Source organism: Acomys minous (assembly GCF_964271855.1).
Source record: "Acomys minous genome assembly, chromosome: 12".
Classification (NCBI taxonomy): Eukaryota; Metazoa; Chordata; class Mammalia; order Rodentia; family Muridae; genus Acomys; species Acomys minous.
Genome location: NC_140493.1, coordinates 87459161 through 87478069, shown reverse-complemented (window position 1 = coordinate 87478069; position 18909 = coordinate 87459161). Strand labels below are relative to the sequence as shown.

Sequence of the window (18909 nt, the reverse complement as noted above, 5' to 3'; positions counted from 1 at the left end):
GAAAATCTCCTTCCAGCATACCAACCCTGGCAATTACCCCGTGATGTGGTGCACTGTGGACACAAAGGCTGATAGGCTGGCTCCAGGTGGAGGGACCAGAGCTTAGCTGCCCTGTCCACCCACATGGCTTCCACACCCTGGGTCTCTTGGGTGCTGTGCTCCTCTGGGAGGACTACGGGAAGGCTAAAGATGATTCCCAGAGCTGACAGCTGTCTCTGCATTAGTCCTTCCACAGTTGAACCAAGGAGGAAACAGCCAAGAAGAAAGACCCAGTGTCCACAGAGGCTCTGAGAGCCTGGGACTTTGGACACTATTCTCCACCATGTTCTCTGCTCCTCCCACCCCTCCTCCCATCCCTCCTCCCATCCCTCCTCCACCCTCCTCACTCTAGCCTTGAGATGGAGAACATGAGGTGTGCTATCTCTTGGTAGCCCAGGCTAGTCTCAAACTGTGAGAGCGTCTTGCACTTCTTATTGCTATATTACCACTGTGACTGTCTCCCTGTCAGTTTTGGCCCATTTGAAGGGTCTCCCCTCCCCCACCCCACCCCACCCCTTTTTTTTTCACAGTACCGGGTATTGAACCTAGGACTTGTGAGTGCCAGGTAGGCTATCTACCACTTAGATAGACTTGTTCCTCCAGGCCAGAGGTTGCCTTTTAAAATGTGTCTTTGTGTTCTTTATGACTTAGTTTCCCCTCAGACTGAGGTTCTGTGAGGATAGAATACGGCTCTATGCTTGGACTGGGGTTTTGGGGGGACAGGGTCATGCTTCTTCCCAGAGTGCAAAGTGGAATCTTCCCTCAGACTTGGGCCCAGGAAGTGTGGTGACAACAGCTCCACCCCCGGACTGGGCTCTGGATAGCTGATGTCCCAGGAGTGCCTCGGGGACGCCACAGGGTGCCTGGCACACGCTGAAGGATGCATTGGGCAAACAGCAGCTGGGGTGGAGGACTGGAGTCAGAAGGCCACCTCCAGCCACCAGACCGTGACCTCAGCAGGCTGCCTGTGTTGCTCTCCGGATCTGACTCAGTGCCTTCCCTAGGTCTGCTGCTGGGCGGCCATGCCCAAAGTCAGCCCCAGGAGGCCACTAGCTTTTAGGAGCTCCACCCTCACAGAGGCCATCTCCAGCCCTGCTTACCCACTGGGGGTTTCAACAGGATGTGGGGAAACCAGAGGGCAAAGGTCACCCGCTGGCCACTTGCTCTACCGCCTCGGACTTTACCCACTCCAGCTGGAAGATTTGTCTACATGAAGACTTCAGCCTGGGGTAGATGTGGCACCCTCTGCCCAGTCAGGCACCCTCCTCACAGAGTCCCAGATAGAGCAAGCACCCCACGGCAGGCTGGGCAGAGGCATCCCCACAAGACAAAGGAGTCAGTTTCTCCATGATGGCTATTCCCGAAGTCACCCTCAGAATCTTCCTTGTTGGATAAAAATGAAGCCAGCTCTTTTAGAATGTTCTAGAGCCTGAGTCTAGATGGCTGGAGGATTCTGAATGTGGGGGGCATTGAACTCTTGTTAGTGAAAGAAGAGAGTTGACCTCAGCTGACTTTAGCACTCATGCCTTACTGAGCCAAAAGGCTCTAGCTCAGTGTGCCTCGGAGGGTCCTTCCTTGCTACCCACCCCCCTCCCAATCCAGTAGCCAGATTCCTGCATAACTGAGAAGCCTCGAACCCTGCACTTTCTGGGCCCTGCCTACCTCTGGAGCTCCTACATCCCCTCAATCAGCCCACTCTAGGCTGAGCCCTTTTAATTTTGCCCCTGAATTTATTTACTTATTTATTTGAGCAGGGCGAGGGCACGCATGTGCCATGCATGCACGTAGAGGTCAAAGGACAATCTGCAAGAGTCAGTTTTCTCCTTCTTCCACGGGGACCTCAAGGATCAACCTCAGATCATCAGACTTGGTGGCAAATGCCTTTAGCCACGGAGCCATCTCGCTGACCCTAAGCCACTTTCCTGCAGATTCTCACATCCTCAGGCCAATCTTTGCCTTATGACCTTTGCATTGGCCATTTCTTCCAAGTAGAGTATATTTCCTAACACCTCTTTTTCTTCTTCTTCTTCTTCTTCTTCTTCTTCTTCTTCTTCTTCTTCTTCTTCTTCTTCTTCTTCTTCTTCTTCTTCTTCTCCTTCTTCTGTTGTTGTAGTAGTGGTTGTTGTCACTCAAAACTTAGGATATTTCCCAAGACTTTGTCCCATGACTCATTTGAGGTGATGTCCTTGGGTCTCCAAGGGCTTTCATCTCTCCGTCTCTAGTCTTACTCCTCAGCACTTCCCATACTTGCAGTGAGGCTCTGGCTCTTTGGTAAGTTTCAGCCCCCTCTTCTGCTTGGTGAGAGCCTGGATCCTCGGTGCCTAGTGTGGGGCTGGCATAACCAGTGCACTGAGGATTATCTGAGTGAAGGTGCAACCTAGGGAGGGAGAGACACACATAGCCCTCGGACCAACAGGACTGGAACAGAGAGAATCCCCAGAGAGGCCTTACTGGAACTCAGGGAGGAGAGCAAGTTTCTTGGCAAGGGGGAGGGGTGGGGGAGGGGAGCTGGCATGTCCTGCCACCTCCTCAGAGCAGAGGTCTGGGTATGATAGGTAGACAAAGTGGTGCACGCGCGCACACACACACACACACACACACACACACACACACACACACCATCTACCATTCTCTGAATGCCCATAATCTAGATGGGAGAGGAAAAAGTGCTTGTTTCAGTCCTGGGGCCAAGGACCTCCACTGAGCTCAGAGGCTGGCTTTCCAATGCAGGAGGTTCCTTTTACCTGGCCATTACAGCAGACTACAGGTTACAAGCCAGGACCTCATCCTGCCTGCAGTCCACCGTAGCTTCCCTGTTCTTCTCTGAGGGAAGCAAGACTGTCCCTGTCACGCGTTCAGCCCTCCATCTAATCAACACCTGGAGAACAAGTTCGGGGCTCCTCATCTCTTCAGGCTGAGATACCCCAGAGCAAATCCACCAGGGGGTAGTAGTCGGCAGAGCAGGTGAGGAAGAAGCAGGCCGGGTTCTTATCCATCTCCTCTGCCAGGGGCTCCAGGTTGTCCCGGCAACTGCAATGGGCTGGGAGTGATGCTGCTCCTGCGGATCCTGCTTTTTCTTTCCCTGTGGCCTTAGCCAACTCAACTTTTTCTCCTTCTCCCCCTATAAAATGGAAATAATGGCAGGTTGCTTGAAGACTGAGAAGACACAATAAGGGCTTAGCAGAACTCTGGAGAGCAGGTGTCATTTTATTTTATTTTATTTTATTTTATTCCCCTATTTAAGAGCCTGCTGTGGCCCCTGCTTCCTATACTGACACATGAAAGTGCCTCTTCCTGGCTCTCGGGGGCTTCCAGTGCATGTCCTGAGCTTTCCAAGCCAGTCCCTGACCCCCACTTTCTCTACTGAGACCCCAATGAACACATCCTGCTCATCTCCTCACTCATCCCCAACTGAGACAGAATTTCTCTGTGTAATAGCCCTAGCTGTCCTGAAACTCACTCTGTAGACCAGGCTGGCCTCGAACTCAGGGATCCACGTGCTGGGATTAAAGCCGTGTGCCACCACGCTTGGCAAAGGCCCTTTTCTTGTACCCTTTGTTTGTTTGCTGGTCTTGCAAGGACCTTTCCCTAGGAAGCCTTCCTGGGTCACTTCTGTTCTGACTGTTTTTTCTGCCCCAGCCAGGCATGATAGCTGTGCTGTCCCAGGGGCTAGCTATAAATGTCACCTCCTATACCCAGATTGGCATCTGTTTCCAAGTGGGCACAGCATCTCTCCTGGGCTTCCAGCATTAAACATGTACTAAGTACTCAGGAAAGAACAAAATCTCTAAACTCTACAGCAGTACCTACAGCAGGGAGCAGGTGTGGGAAAGGCTCCTGGAGGCATGGAGAACTGGGCTTCCTGGCGTCAGAACCTGGACTTAGTCCCCGCCACCCTGCAGGGTAGTAACAACCCCATTTTACAGATGGGAAGATGGGGGCTCAAAGAGGCGCTGCGACTTGCCCGGGCATCACGTGGCTAGAAGCTGGCAGGACAAGGTTTTGGGGGGAAGGTATGGAGAGGGGTGTGGTCTGGGGGAGGCATTCCAAAGGGGAGCAGCCTGCTCACGGGCTCCAAGGTAGAAGGCTGGGGTGGTGATGTTGGGTAACAGTGCTCTGACTGATGTAGCGATGAGGGGCATGTGGGGGAGGGCATTGGCTTGCGCATTTGAAGAAGAAGGCGCTAGAGCCTTTTTTTAACAGCCTAGAAAAAAAAAGGTAGCAAGACCTTCCGAGCCGACTGGTTGTGGCTCCAGGATCTTTTTCGCTCTTTATTTAATTTTTAATTAGTTAATTACTATTTTGGAGACAGGATCTTGTTATATAGCACAGGCTGGCCTGGAACTTATTAGGTAGCCCAGGCTAGGGAGCTGTGGCGCACGCCTTTAATCTCAGCACTGGGGAGGCAGAGGCAGGTGGATCGATGTGAGTTCGAGGCCAGCCTGGTCTACCAAAGCAAGTCCAGGACAGCCAAGGTTAACGCAGAGAGACCCTGTCTCGAAAACCAAAAAAAAAAAAAAAAAAGGTAGCCCAGGCTGGCCTGGAACTTCCAGTCCCCATGCCTCAGCTTGTGAGTGTTGGGATGATAGGTATATACGGCAGAGGCCTCAGAGGCTGAGTGGTGACTGGTGACTGTCAGGGTTCTGGGCATATCCCCTCTCTGTAAAGCAGCTTCAGTGGTCACATATCCAAATGACTTTCCCAGAGTCCCCACGATGCAGACCCAGCAGCTGTCACACAACAGTCAGTCCTGGAACATATGGCCTCTGTAGGTCCTGACCCACACCTAGCAACCCTCCATGAGGTGCCAGCCTGGATTTGGCCGTTCTTGGCACTTGGCTCAGGGACCCTTCTCGCTCCCCTGGCCCACTGGCTAGCCTCCCTGTGGTAGCTGAGCCCAGCTGGAATAACATGGCTCTTCCCTCCCACGGGCACCGGACTATTTACGGCTCACTGGGGCCTTCTCACCCATGAGCTCACTGGAGCCTCCCCTATGTGCCCTGGGAACCCAGCAGGCCACACACCAGATCTCCATTTCGCTCCCTGGGAAACTGAGGTTAGACCTCAGCCAGGGACTGCCCCAAGCTCAACCTCTTGGTTTGTTATTTTCCCACCACCCCTAAGTTGGAATGGGGGGAGTCTGGGGCTGGAGCCAGGTGGGTGGAAGGTTGGATCTGCTGAGTTAGCCCATCCCAGGAGCTGGAAGGAGCCACAGGGGCAGCGGGCCAGGATGGTGGAGGCGGAAATTTTCATGGCTCCAGCCACTGGTTGGGGAAGGGCCTGGCAGAAACACCTTCAAGGGTGGACACGGGAAGAGCAGGGCCTGTGAGCTAGTTCAAAGCACAGTTGGACTGGTTACCTAGGAGAAGGCAAAGGGAAAAGGGAGGCTCCAGCCTTCAAATGTACCCTTGGGCGTGAGACATAGGTGGCTGCATGTTGGCTGCAGCTGGAGGGACACCAGGTAGATACCAGGGGGACTTTCCATCCACAGACTGCTAAGGCAGACTTCCTCTGCCATGGGGACTGGGCTCAGTCCAAGCCCTCCAGTGTCATCTCACATAGAAATGGAATCCCTCAATCTTTCCACTTTCCCTCTAGTTCTTCAACCCTCCCAAGAAGTTGTCCCCTCCCTGGGTCCTAGTCAGTTACCTTCCAGGATTCTCCTCCCTTCCTAGTGGGTCACAAAGGGCCCCGAGCCCCTCCCAGGAGCCTCGAGGATTCCTCCCCCAGTCCAGCAAATTGTATGATTCTTTGTTCTTTGTCTGGGTCCTGAAAGGAGGAGTTCTGAGTCCCTTATAAGACTAAAGGATGCTTGGGGACAAGGACCACATCTTCTTCCCATCAGCTGGAGCAGTCTCCTAAGTTCTCCTTGCTTCCGCTAGGGCAGGCTCTGCCCACAGGGGGCGCTCACACAGTACTGTTGTGGCTCCCGCTGGCACCAGGCACTGTGAATCACCCATAGGGAGACGGGTCTGGGAGCCAATATGCGGCACCCAACTGCTCCAGCAGCCTTCAGTGGTCTGTGACGACTAGGAGGGAGAACATTCAGGCAAGGAGGGTAGGAGAGTGGGAACTAGATAGTGACACTCCCCACTCCCAAAAAGACATCTTGACCTTTTAGGTTCAGGGACGTGTGCCTTGATGCTCCCAAGGCCCATGTTGCCCTTGACCCTGCACTTAATGGACTAGGCTATTAAGCAAAGCCCCAAACCAGGCAATCCCTTCCCCAAGTCTCTGGGAAAGAGTGGTGAGTCAGCTGTGGCCATGAACTCACCCTAGGCAGTAAAAACAGGGGGGGAAAAAACGATCAGGCTTTCCTAAAGGCATGGAGAGGGGTAGGGAGAGGGACAGGGATTTCCCATGCTGTGCTGAAGGCATCAGCATCGTTTGAAGTCCTCAAGAGTGAGGCAGCGTCCTTATGGCCCCTAGAAACTCAACCACATCAAAGCCACCTGAGGAAATTGTCACAGTCACAGTCACACAGTGACCAAACGAGTCCCTCAGCGGAGTGCACAGTGACACACGGGGTTGACTTGAAGCCATGACACCGAGAGACCCACCAAGCAGTGGCTTCTATATGGTCATACCGAAGCAAGCACATTCAGACTCTCAGACACACGTGCGGACATCTCAGGGTCCCACATGGCCGCATATATCCGTGACAGCTGTCTCCACACAGTTACACCCAGATCACGCACAGCAAACCACAGCTATGTAGACAACTGGGCTCTGTCTCCATCTACCCAGTACCCATTGGCTCTCAGAACCTGTCTCTGGGTCTCACACACATGGCACAAGCAACACTCATTTTTATGCACATGGCCACACAAATACAAAGCCACACCGTCACATGACAGCCACAACTGCATAGCTCCCACACAAAGTGCCCAGCCACGCCCAAGTCACAGGGAGTCTCACACACACACACACACACACACACAGTTACACACCCACCACATTCACAGCTACACACACCAGCCACACAATTACATAGACCATCCCACAGACACACGGGTCCATGAAATTTCTGGCACTCACTTCTGATGGCAGTTGGGCCCTGGGTGGGAGCCTGAGAGTGTGATTCACACAGCGCCCCACCCCTCCCTCCTCTTAGTGGCCCCTCCCTGGCATCCTCCTCTCAAAGCACTCACTGTATGGTGTTGGCCAGGGCTTGGTGAGACCCCACACCTTGCCTTGGAGAGGCTTGAGTACCATCACCAGTGCCTTCAGCAGGACATCACTTGCAGGACATCACCGAGCCAGAGAATGAAATGGTCCAAATCAGACCCCAATTTCCCATCCTGGGGATATCTTACTTCTACATGAACACTTGACTGACCTTGAGAGAACTTGGCCCAAGCACTTACCTGTTCCAGGTTTCAGCCTTAAGGCCCTGCCCACATCCCATACTTTAATTTTTTTTTTTTTTTTTTGGAAGCTGGAGAGATGGCCCGGCAGTTAAGAACACTGGCCACTCTCCCAGAATACACATGTTCGATTCCCAGAACCTACACGGAGGCTCACAATGAGCTGTAATTCCAGTTCTAGGGATTTTATACCCTCTTCTGACTCCTGCAGGCACCAAAGTAGTGCACATACATACATACATACATACATACATACATGCATACATACATACAAACAAAACACCAATTTATATTTTTTAAAATTTTAATTTTTGAAAAGTTTAAAAGAAGAAGAAGAAGAAGAAGAAGAAGAAGAAGAAGAAGAAGAAGAAGAAGAAGAAGAAGAAGAAGAACTCCAGACAGGCATGGTGGTGCAATGCTTTAATCCCAGCACTTGGGAGGCTGAAGCAGGTGGATCTCTGTGAGTCTGAGGCTAGCCTGGTGTACACAGTGAGTGCAAGGATAGCCAGAGCTACATGGTGAGACTTCATCTTGGGGACAGGGATGGGGAGGGGGTGGTGACAAAAAAACAAGCAAACAAAAAGCAAAGTGGTGACACAAGCCTTTAATCCAAGCTGTAAGGAGGCAGAGGCAGGCAGATCTCTGGGTTCCAGGCAAGCCTAGTGTACAGAGTAAGGCAGGCTTCCAGGACTTCCCATCCCATACTTTAATTTTTTTTGGGGGGGGGGAGGCTGGAGAGATGGCCCAGCAGTTAAGAACACTGGCCTACACAGGGCTACACAGAGAAATCCTGTCTTATAATACAAACAAACACACAAACAAACAAACAAGGGATAGCTGGCTTAAAAGCACCCTGTACTACAGGGTCTTCATCCAATTTAGTGTCAGTGTAGGCCAGTCTTTCCCCTCCTGTGTCCCCTTCTTCATGTGTCTCCTGAGGGGCCCTGGGATGAAAGGCTTTACCATCAGGGCGTTGACTAATATGCAAACTTCCAGTCCCACACGATCTCTCCTGAGTCCAGAATTCAAAGCCAGTGGTTCTGGGGACTTCAGGCATCTTCTAGCTCTAAGGCCTATGGCAGCTGAGGACTAGGGACAGAGTCATGCAAGCATGAGGACCTAGCTTTGGATCCTGAGCACCATATAAAAAGCTGGACACAGCACACGTCTGTGTTCCAGCACTGGGCAGGAGGAACCCGGAGGATCCTGTGGCTTAGCAGCCAGCCGGCGAGCTCCGGGTTCGGTGGACAGGGATTGAGAAAGACACCTGATGTTGACCTCCAAACACACACACACACACACACACACACACACACACACACACACACACACACGCAGAGGGACCATGGTAATTGAGCAGCCCCACAGGGTGGAGGCTGAGGGCTTGTCCACAGGCTACCAAGGGCCCCTCCCTGCTTTGCTGGGTGCCTGGCACTCGGAGGCCACCACCACCTTCCAGGCTAAGCCACGTCATCTTGCTGGTTTGGAGGCTCGGGCCAGTTCAGGCTTTGTGGTTACAGCAGGTGGTGACCGAGTCAAAACTTTCCAGCCCCACGCTGTCAAGAGGCATGGCTTCCAGGGTGGGCTGGGCTATCTGAGGCTTCATGCCACCTTTTCAGGACTAAAGACACCAAGGTCTTCCAGGAACCAGGAGAGTCCCCATCTCAATGCCAGGCCTGGGGGGTTGGGTGCTTGCCTAAGAGGGGACAGAGCAAAGACAAGGAAGTACCTTGGGACCTCAGCGAGGAATCTTGTTTGTTTTCCACTCAGTTTCCTGTGTTGAGTCAATCGGCTTCCTAGTTGCTTTAGCTTTTTTCCTGATACTTAGGGGACAGAATCATACAGCATCAGTGGGCACCCAGCACATGCCTCTGGCTTATGATGCAGCCCCCAGTCACACACATCATCACAAAAGTCACATTACCAGGCACACGGTGTTTTATTTGATCTTCTGATAACCTCATGCGTAGCTCTTATTAAGTCTATGTTACAGATGAGAAAAGTGAAAGTCAGAGAGGCACTCAGCTAATAAACTATAGGCTTGGGGTTCAAATCTCTTATCCTTGCAACTACATCTCACAGCCTCCCTGGGAACCCCTCCAGCCACAGAGACTTGCAAATACGTAATGAGACAGACTCTGCATCTACACTGAAAGAAGCTGACCTAAAGCTCTTCTTCTTATTGCAGCAGAGGACACACGATGTACCCTGTACCCTGGACATGGAAGGACTTGGTTTAAGTCTGGGCTGCTCAGAAAGCACATTATTAAAAATAGCCTTATATAGAACCTGTGATCCACATTCCTGTGGCTTTTATTTGCTGTCTTGCCTTCTGGCCTTAAAAATCAGAGAGGGCTCATCAGAGAATTCAAGTAAAGGTCCTTGTCACCAAGTCTGACAACCTGAGTTTGATCCCTGGGACCCACTTAGCGGAAGGAGAGAACAAACTTCCTGAAGTCCTCTGATATCCCCACCTGGGGGGGAATATGTGTGCAGGTGTACACACACGAACACAAATAAATAAATGTAAAAACAAAAATGGAAGCCAGGGCCTGGTGGGGCGCGCCTTTAGTCCCAACACTCAGAGAGGCAGAGCAGGGGGGAATCACTGTGAGTTCCAGGCCAGCCTGGTCTACAAATCGAGTCCAAGACAGCCAAGACTACACAGAGAAACCCTGTCTCTGTGTAAAACAAAACAAAACAACAAAACAAAACAAAACAAAAAACAAAAAAACAACAAAAAAAAAGATTTTAAAAAATGACAGAGAACTAGGGGTTGGGGTAGAGTCCAATGTTAGAGTGTTCGCCCTGGGTTCCATCTCCACCACCAAGAAAACAAAGCAAAATAAACCGGTCACATGGAATTAGTGGGCAGCCTTCATTGGTTTGCAGACAATGCTGGCATACCACTCCCATTGTCTGTGGGGTCTTCTGGCTTTGCTCAGGCCACCATAAACTCGCCGGCATGTCCCAGAGAGACCTATTAGCGGCTGCCCGTTCCTATCTTGTCCATCTCTCCTCTCTTGCCCACTTAAGAATTTACCGGAATATCCTGGGAAGACCCAGAGAAGTGCTCCCCAGAGTCAAGAGGCTGGGGTTCTAATCCCACCTCTTTCACTTCATTGTGCAATGCTGGGCAAGGCCCTAGGCCACTCTGAGCACTGGTTTCTTCATCTGAGAAATGGGGACAGAAATACTTGCCCCACCTGACAAGGGTGAGGCTTAGCTGAGATCTTGAGGGCGAACGCGTTCCACATGCCAGCCGACAAGGACCCTCAGAGGACACAGGAGGAATCGAGGGTGACTTTAGGGGCGGGTGGGGAATCAAAGTTGCCCGAATCATCTCAGGCTGCAGGGCACAGTGTCAGATGCTGCCCGAGGGAGTGGGCAGCTGGGGAGGTTAGGGAGCTTGGAATGCATAGTGCTTGCACGGATTCTACAACCTAGAGTGACACCTCCAGCCATCACCAAGTCCTCTGGCCTCAATGATGTAATAATGAGGCCAGACTCCCGGGCTTTGATTTTTCCATTTTACTGAGCTTTTGAAACAGGGTCCCATGTAGTCCAGGCTAGCCTCAAACTAGCTATGCAGCTGAAGCTGATTTTGAATTCCTGATCCTCCTGCCTTTACTTCTCAAGTGCTGGGATTACAAGCGTGTGCCCAATGCCTGTTTTTTTTTTTTTTAAGATTTATTTATTATTTATACAGTATTCTGCCTGCATGTGCATTGGATCTCATTACAGATGGTTGTGAGCCCTCATGTAGTTGCTGGGAATTGAACTCAGGACCTCTGGAAGAGCAGACAGTGCTCTTAACCTCTGAGCCATCTCTCCAGCCCCCCAATGCCTGGTTATATGTGGCGCTGGGAATCAAACCCAGGGCTTTGCATATTCTAGGCCAACATTCCATCAACTATGCTGAACTTTATCCTCAGGTTTTCTTTCTTGACAGGGTCTTATTATGAACCCCAGGCTTGACTTTGCATGTGGGGTGTGTGTGTGTGTGTGTGTGTGTGTGTGTGTGTGTGTGTGTATGCCAGTGTGACTACCTATGCACACTCATGCTGAGGCTAGGGGAGTATATTAGGTGTCCACTATCAATCTCTACCTTACGGTGGGGGAGGGCATTGAGACAGGGTTTCTCTGTGTAGCCCAGGCTGTCCTGGAACTCTTTAGGCCAGGTTGGCCTCAAACTCAGAGACCTACCTGCCTCTGCCTCCTGAGCACTGAGATGAAAGGTGTGCCCCACCATTGATGCCCACAAATGTTCCATACTGAGCCTGAATCTTGCCATTTCAGATAGGCTGGCTGACCACTGAGAGTTCCTGAGACCTGTCCATCTCCAACCCCTAACCCTGGCATTAGTGGCAGATGCAGCTTTTTCATAGGTGCAGGGGATTTGAACTCGAGTCCTCTTGCTTTTTTCAGAACAAGTACTCTTAGCCACTGAGTCATCTTCAACCCCCAGCCTTGAACCTTTGCTCCTCCTGCTTCAGTCTCCTATGTGACAGGCATGTGCTACCACACCCAGAATACCAAAAAAAAAAATAATAAAAAAAAAATAAATAAAAAATAAATCAGGTTAGGTCTGGCACCAGGCAGGTTCAGTGCGTGAGCTGAGGAGGGAGCTCCACTGTGTGAATCCCAGACTGCATGCAGTTACCTGGTAACCTTACCGTATCCTCACAGTCCTTTGAGGCCGGCTTTGTTATTGTGTCATTTCATAGATGAGGAAACTGAGACACGAGTAAAGTTTTACTTGTCCAAGTCACTGCAGGGTGGAGGCAGGATTAGAATTCAGACTGACCGGGTCTCCAAGCTGGTGTGCTCCACCTGGTTGCACTGGGGGAAAGGCCAGGATCCAAGCTGACAGCCTCTCCAAGGAAAAGCAGCAGGAAGGGAAGGAGGCAGCAGAGACCTTTGGCAGAAGCTTGTCTCTTGAGTGTCACCCTGTAGCCTCCATGGGACTCCCCCCCTGCCACTGGGATTTCTGATTAGAGAGACAGAGGCATAACCCCTATCACTCGTTTCTACTCATTTATCGAGCTGTGTTCACAGGTCACTTAGCACGTGTCAACCCTGTGCTATGTGCCACGGGTCACACCTTGCAGGACTCTCTGTCCACGTCTTGGTAGAGAAAACCCCACCAAGAGCATGTGACTGGGAGGGAAGATGCACAGTTCTAGGGAGAGCCAAGAGAGTGGCGCAGTCCTGCGGGAGGTGATACAGGCCTGCGGGAGGGGACTCTCGGAGAGGATGTGTGGGATACAAGTATCCAGAAAGGGAAGCAAGAAACTGGAGGTCAGGTCTGTAATCCCAGCTCTTGGGAGACTGAGGCAGGAAGGCCATGAGTCTGAGGCCAGCCTGGGCTGCATAGTGAAACCCTGTCTCAAAACAAGAGCCAGTGTGGTTCCATTCACGGCAGGTCACCAGCCAAGACAGGAGGAGAAGCAGACAGAGGTAAGTAAACCGAAGGAAAAGCACGGGAGTTATGGAATGCACAAGCTATTGTCTGAGGAGGGAGGGTCAAGATCCAGGAGGGTCCCTCAAGGGATGCTGGGGAGTTCCGATTCTTGGCCCAAGTACTTAGTTTATAAGTATTTCTTCTTTTGTGTCTTGTTTGGTTTGGTTTAGTTTGCTTTTGGGGGGGGAGGTTGTTTGTTTTTTTTTCAAGACAGGGTTTCTGTGTGTAGCCATGGCTGTCCTGAACTCGCTTTGTAGACCAGGCTGGCCTCGAACTCACAGAGATCCACCTGCCTCTACCTCCCAGAGTGCTATGATTACAGGAGTGTGCCACCACGCCCAGCTGTGTCCTGTGTTTTAAATTCACTAATTTCCTCACAGTTTTAACGCGCGCGCGTGCACACACACACACACACACACACACACACACACAAACACACACACACACACACACCCTGCAGATGCACACAGCATGTGACTGAATTCACTGTGTGGAATCTATACCAATCTTCCATACGTGCTGTGTAGATGCTTACTTAGCTGGGTCATAAAAAGAGAGCACTCCCTGGTGTGATGGGAAGATAATCTCAGTACCGGGGAAACTGAGAGTTCCAGGCTAGCCTGGGCTATATTAGCGAGACCTTGTATCTAGAAAGAGAGAGGGGATGAAGGGAGGGGAGGAGGGAAGAGAAAGCAAGCTAGGCCCAGAGCAGCCTGCATAGTTCAACCCAGAGGGTATGGCCTCTTTTCCAAGGCAATAACTTACTCCCTCAAGCGCACAGGGACCAAGAGAGTCAAAGGTGCCGTCTGCCGTTGTCATCATCATCTCCCCCCCAAACCCCCACACCCCGACACCCCTGTTCGCGGGCAGAGCATCTGCTTAGCTTGCTCAAGGCCCCAGGCTCCACCCCCAGCGCAACACAAATATAAATAAACGGGAAAAAAATTTAAATATACAAACCAAAAGAAACACAGCTTCTTTTCCATGATTGTCTGGGAAAATCTGAGCCCCAGACTCCAGAATTTCCTCCCCCCTCCTCTCAGACCAGCACAAACCACAGAGTGGGGCCACTGAGTCAGAAGGGCCTGCTTGCCTGCTCTGGAAAGCCAGCTCTGTGAACGCAAGTCAGGTTTTCCCTGACAAGAAATTTCAACATGGGCCTCAGTGTCTTCATCTGTAAAATGGAGCCAGTAAACCATGTACTTTACAAGTCCAAGTCGTTACAGAGCCCCCCCCCCTCCGGTGTCAGAGGCTTTAGGAATTAGTGTGTACATTGCAAACGTCTTAATGTTTACTTTATTGCTTTTTTGAGGTGTGGGGCACAAGTCATGTGACACATACGGAGGATAGAGAATAACTTCTTGATTGAGGCATCCTGTAGTTCTCTCCTTCTCCCTTTGTGGGGCCTGAGCCATGTTGCTGGCCCACACTGCATACTTCCAAACACTCAGGATCTGTCTCCCACCCCAACCGCTTGATTTGGCAGAAGGGACTCCGAACAAGTCGTTAGTCTGCTCTGACTTGGAAAGTCAGAATTAAGTGCCGCCTTCCTTAACCCCATTCCAGCTTGGAGCTTCAAGCCTGAGCTTCAGAGTGATTCCAGGAGCGAGTTTACCAAGTTGGAGGAAGCCAGGCCGGGGAGGTGGCATTCCAGGCGGCATGTCAGCGAGTGAGTCAGGACTGGAGCAGCCCTTTCTGGGTCCCTGGAGGTGGGGGAGGAGGGCTAGCCTCTCTGGCTCAGGGCCCCCGGGCTGGGTTGCTCATTTGCATATATCTGCATGTATGTTAAGTTTCACCTGCTTACATTGGCAGGGCTAGGAGAGACACCTGTGCAGAAAGTTCGGCAGGATCCAAGTCCTCATGGCTGCCTGCCTGATGGAGCATCAACCGAGAATCTTGGTTCACACTTCAGGGACCCATCAAAGGCTTTCAAACCTCTGGCCCAAACACATGGCTTTTCCCCTGGGCTCCTCTAGTTGCCCAGGCCAGGAACTTCAGTCACTCTGGCTCCTACACTTTCCTGTTACATTCACCAAGTCCACTTGAGGGTTCTCTTTACGCTACCTTTCTCTTGGCTTCCTTCCTCCAGCTGCCTAGGGAATTCCCTCCTCACTCACTGCACTGCAGGTGCCTCTTCCTCAGTTCTCTGCCACCTGACTCCCCTCCCCCACTCCATCAGGGTAGCCCTGGGAAGCCCCTCTGCTTCCATCTGGCTCCCACTTTCCCATCACCCAAAGGTCTTGGCAGAAGATTTGAACCCCTTCGCAGTACACAGCTTCCTTAGCTTCCACTACTCTCTTACCCTGCAGCCAGGTGAACACAGGCCCTGCATGTGTCTCTTCGGTGCCTCTGTCTTTACCTGTGAACCGAGGATAAGGATAAGACTCCCAGCAGTGGAGGAGTGCGCCCCTCTCTCCACATCCTCCTCGCCAGCCAGCCTGCGTTGTCACTTGAGGTTTTTGATCTTAGCCATCCTGATGGGTGTATGGTGGAATCTCGGAGTCGTTTTGACTTGCATTTCCCTGATGACTAAGGATAATAAGCATCTCTTTTTTAAGTGTTCCTCAGCCATTTGGATTCTCCTCTGTTGAGAATTCTCTGTTTAGCTCTGTACCCCATTTTTAATTGGCTTATTTTGTTTGTTGGTGTTTAATGTTTTGAGTTCTTTACATTTTTTTGGGGGGGGGGAATATTAGCCCTTTGTCTGATGTAGGGTTGGTGAAGATCTTTTTCCAGTCTGTAGGCTGCTGTTTCGTTCTGTTGACAATGTCCTTGGCCTCCCAGAAGCTTTTCCGTTTCAAGAAGTCCCATTTATTTTAGTTTTTCCGAGACAGGGTTTCTCTGTGTTATCTTGGCCTTCCTGGGCTCACTTTGTAGACCAGGCTGACCTCGAACTCACAGTGATCCGTCTGTTCTGAAGTCCCATTTATTAATTGCTGATCTGAGAGCCTGAGCTGGTGGGGCTCTCTCTGACTTGGAGTCTCTTGCCAGCTTTTCAGTCACTTCCCCCTGGCAGTACTGCCTTGCCAGGCAGACGACAGACACACTCAGTCCTGATATGACTTTGATGAGCCTGGGTGGAAGAAAAGGGGGGGCTCCTCTCTTCTGAGGAATAGAGGAGGGAGATTTGGGAGAGGAAGGAGGGAGGGTGGGACTAGGAGGTGAGGATGGATGGGGTCAAGACCAGCATGTAAAGTGAGTTAAAAAAAAAAAAAAAAAGAATAAGACTCCCTAACAGGGTTGTGTAGCACATGGTAACTAGTCATTATTAACAGTATTTCTTTTCTTATTGCCTTCATAAAGGACATTGTTCTCCAGGGGTCTCTACGTCCCTCTCAGGCCTTCCTCTCTCTTTGCTGCATGGTACTGCTCCAGGAAAATAGTCCCCTGGCAGTTATGGTAGCCAGCTAGCTGGGGGTTCTTTTTTTTTTTTTTTTAAATATTTTATTTAATTTTAATTTATATGTGAGGGAGTCACAGACAGTTGTGAGCTGCCATGTAGGTGCTGGGAATTGAACCCGGGTCCTTTGGAAGACCAGGCAGTGCTCTTAACCGCTGAGCCATCTCTCCAGTCCTCTAGCTAGGGGGGTTCTAATCTCAGCTTTTGGAAAGGGCATTTGACACTTTTGTACCCCAGTGTCCTCATTTGTAAAAGGATAACGTACAGGTCTGTAGTGGATACCGACTGTATCTTATATAGAAATATTGTAATAATTAGACAGAGAGAGGCTTTAAAGTCCTCAGCATAGTGCTTGGCATGCAGACAACATATGATGGTATAATCATTACTGTTATTCAAAACACAGGATTCAAATCCCCATAGTGCCCCCTCCTACCTCTAAGGCCCTGGGACAGCATCCTCTAGGCCTTTAGTACTGTCTCTAGATACCAGGCCTTCATCTGGATCCTTCAGTGCAGCAGACATCCTCCGGAGGACCAGGACCTGGCCCTCCAGCCCTCTATGTGTGGGAAGCAGCAAAGGCCCCACTAATTCTGAGGTACATGCCATTTAGAACTTGAGCTGCAGAGAGCTAATGGCCAGTTGTCACACACACACACACACACACAGAGAGAGAGAGAGAGAGAGAGAGAGAGAGAGAGAGAGAGAGAGAGAGAGAAGAGAAGAGGGGGGAGAGAGAAGGAGGGAGGGGAGGGAGCTCAGAGGGTGGAAGAGCAGTCCAGCCCAGTTGGCCTAAGCGGTTGCAAATGTTGACAGGGCATTTTCAGTGTCCTCGCTTTCCCAAGGAGGCCACTGAGCCTTGACACAGTCCCGACCCTACACCACAGCCTTCTCTGGCCCGGCTCTTTTCCCTTTCACTACCTCCTCCTCCAGCCCCTCTCAGCAGCAGCTGAAGAAGTCCAGACTGACTGGTTGATCATCTTCCAGTGGGAACTGAAGAGCGCAAGGTGGAGGGGTCCCGGGGTGGATGCAGGAGAGACAGTTCTTTCCACCAGCCACCACTGGGGCCCTCCTCCTGGCCAGCCTTCCCCCTTGCAGCTGGGCTGGGGGTGAAAGAGAGGGAGATGGTTATGCTGAACTGCCTCCAACCTTCCCTTTGTTCACCCTCTCTGGTGTGTAAACAGAGGGAAAGCCTTGGGGGATTTTGTTTGTTGCTGCCCAGGTTGTGTGTTGTATTGCAGACGTGACTGTTTGTCTCAGTTTGAAAGTGAGGACCGATTTTACAGGGTTCCCTGGGCCATCGGAAGTCGGTTCCCCAAAGCAATATTCCCCCACCTTTCTAGAGCTAAGGAGGTGAGGCCAATAGTACCAATTTAGACTCTGCAGTCCAAATTGGCATCCTCGGATGGCCAATACCCTACCTCCTTTTAAATAAATAAATAAATAAATAAATAAATAAAGTGCAGACCTACAAGGAACCTGACCTCCACTGTAGAGATACACTTCGCTTACTCTCAGGGTTCTAGGAGGCAGAGTGAGCCCTGTGTTGTGTGTTTAAATGACGGTGTGCTTGGCGCCAGTAGAATGGCTGGGGGGGGGGGGGAAGGGGGTGCCTATAGGCGTGTGCAGGTTGGGATCTGTGGGTTCTGTTCTTTACGGTGGGTACCCCTGCATACACACTGGCTTCCTTATCCATTGCCCACCACAGACTTTTTCTATCTCTATGTCCCCTTCCGGCTTTCACCGAAGGCTGGCAGGGGAAGAAGAGAGCGCCAAGTCTGAATTTCTGAGCGATGAGGGGAGTCTGAGGAAAGTTGCAGAGCTAGTCAAGACACCTCCGTTCTGGGTGAATTCGTTGCAGGAGGGTTGGCCTTCCAGAAAGCTTGCGAAGTTTTTGAAGGCTTCTGGCGCATGCTCCCCGGGCTGTCCTCTGCTCACCCAGCTCCCTGTCAAGTCACCATCCGCTGGTGAGCGATGTGGGACACTCTGCCTAGAAACCCTGCGCCACCCACCCAGGTCTGACCTGTCCCCCGCGCGCTCCTCGGCGGGCAGGGCGAGGCTCCGAACCTAATGGCTTCCTCCCCAAGCGGTTGGAAGAAAGTGTTTCTTCCAACTCTCCCCGATTTTGAGCAACCGTTTTCTTTTGGAGACTTTGGAGACAACGTCCTGGTCAAAGAAATTTTCATAGTTAAGCATTTAGCATTGGTGGCTTTCATGCACTTGTGTATTTAAAATGCCCGGTAGAGGTCTAGGAAGTTAAACAAAGAAAACAGGGAATGCGGGTGGGGCTGGGGGGGATGGAGTGGGGTAGTCGCTAAGATCCTGTGCCGGGTGGGAGAAGGCTCTCCTGGGAGCCCCACGTCAAGTGGTGCTTGGAGAGAGTAGCGCTGACCCCAAGACTTCTCCCCTCCTGATCTACGGACAGCATCTGCAGGATTATTTGGAAAATGATACGCAGAAAAAGCTCTTGGGGTTGAAAGTGGAAGTGAAGGCAAAGGAAAGCCCCAGCCGGGACTGCAGAAGACTTCAGCCGCTACTCCAGCACCAGAGCTCACCAAAGCCTCCATCGGAAAGAGGAAAGGAGAAGCTGCTGAGCACAACACCGGGTCACACGCCTGTAAATCCCAGCATTCTGGGTG

At 51.3% G+C, this 18909-nt stretch overlaps 1 long non-coding RNA gene across 1 annotated transcript; it reads left to right on the top strand.

Moving 5' to 3' along the window:
• Window positions 1–12606: 12606 nt before the first annotated feature.
• Window positions 12607–15948, top strand: LOC311579424. The gene is made up of 3 exons (XR_014773145.1): window positions 12607–12866; window positions 14437–14539; window positions 14683–15948. It is a non-coding gene; the product is annotated as an uncharacterized lncRNA (long non-coding RNA).
• Window positions 15949–18909: the final 2961 nt, after the last annotated feature.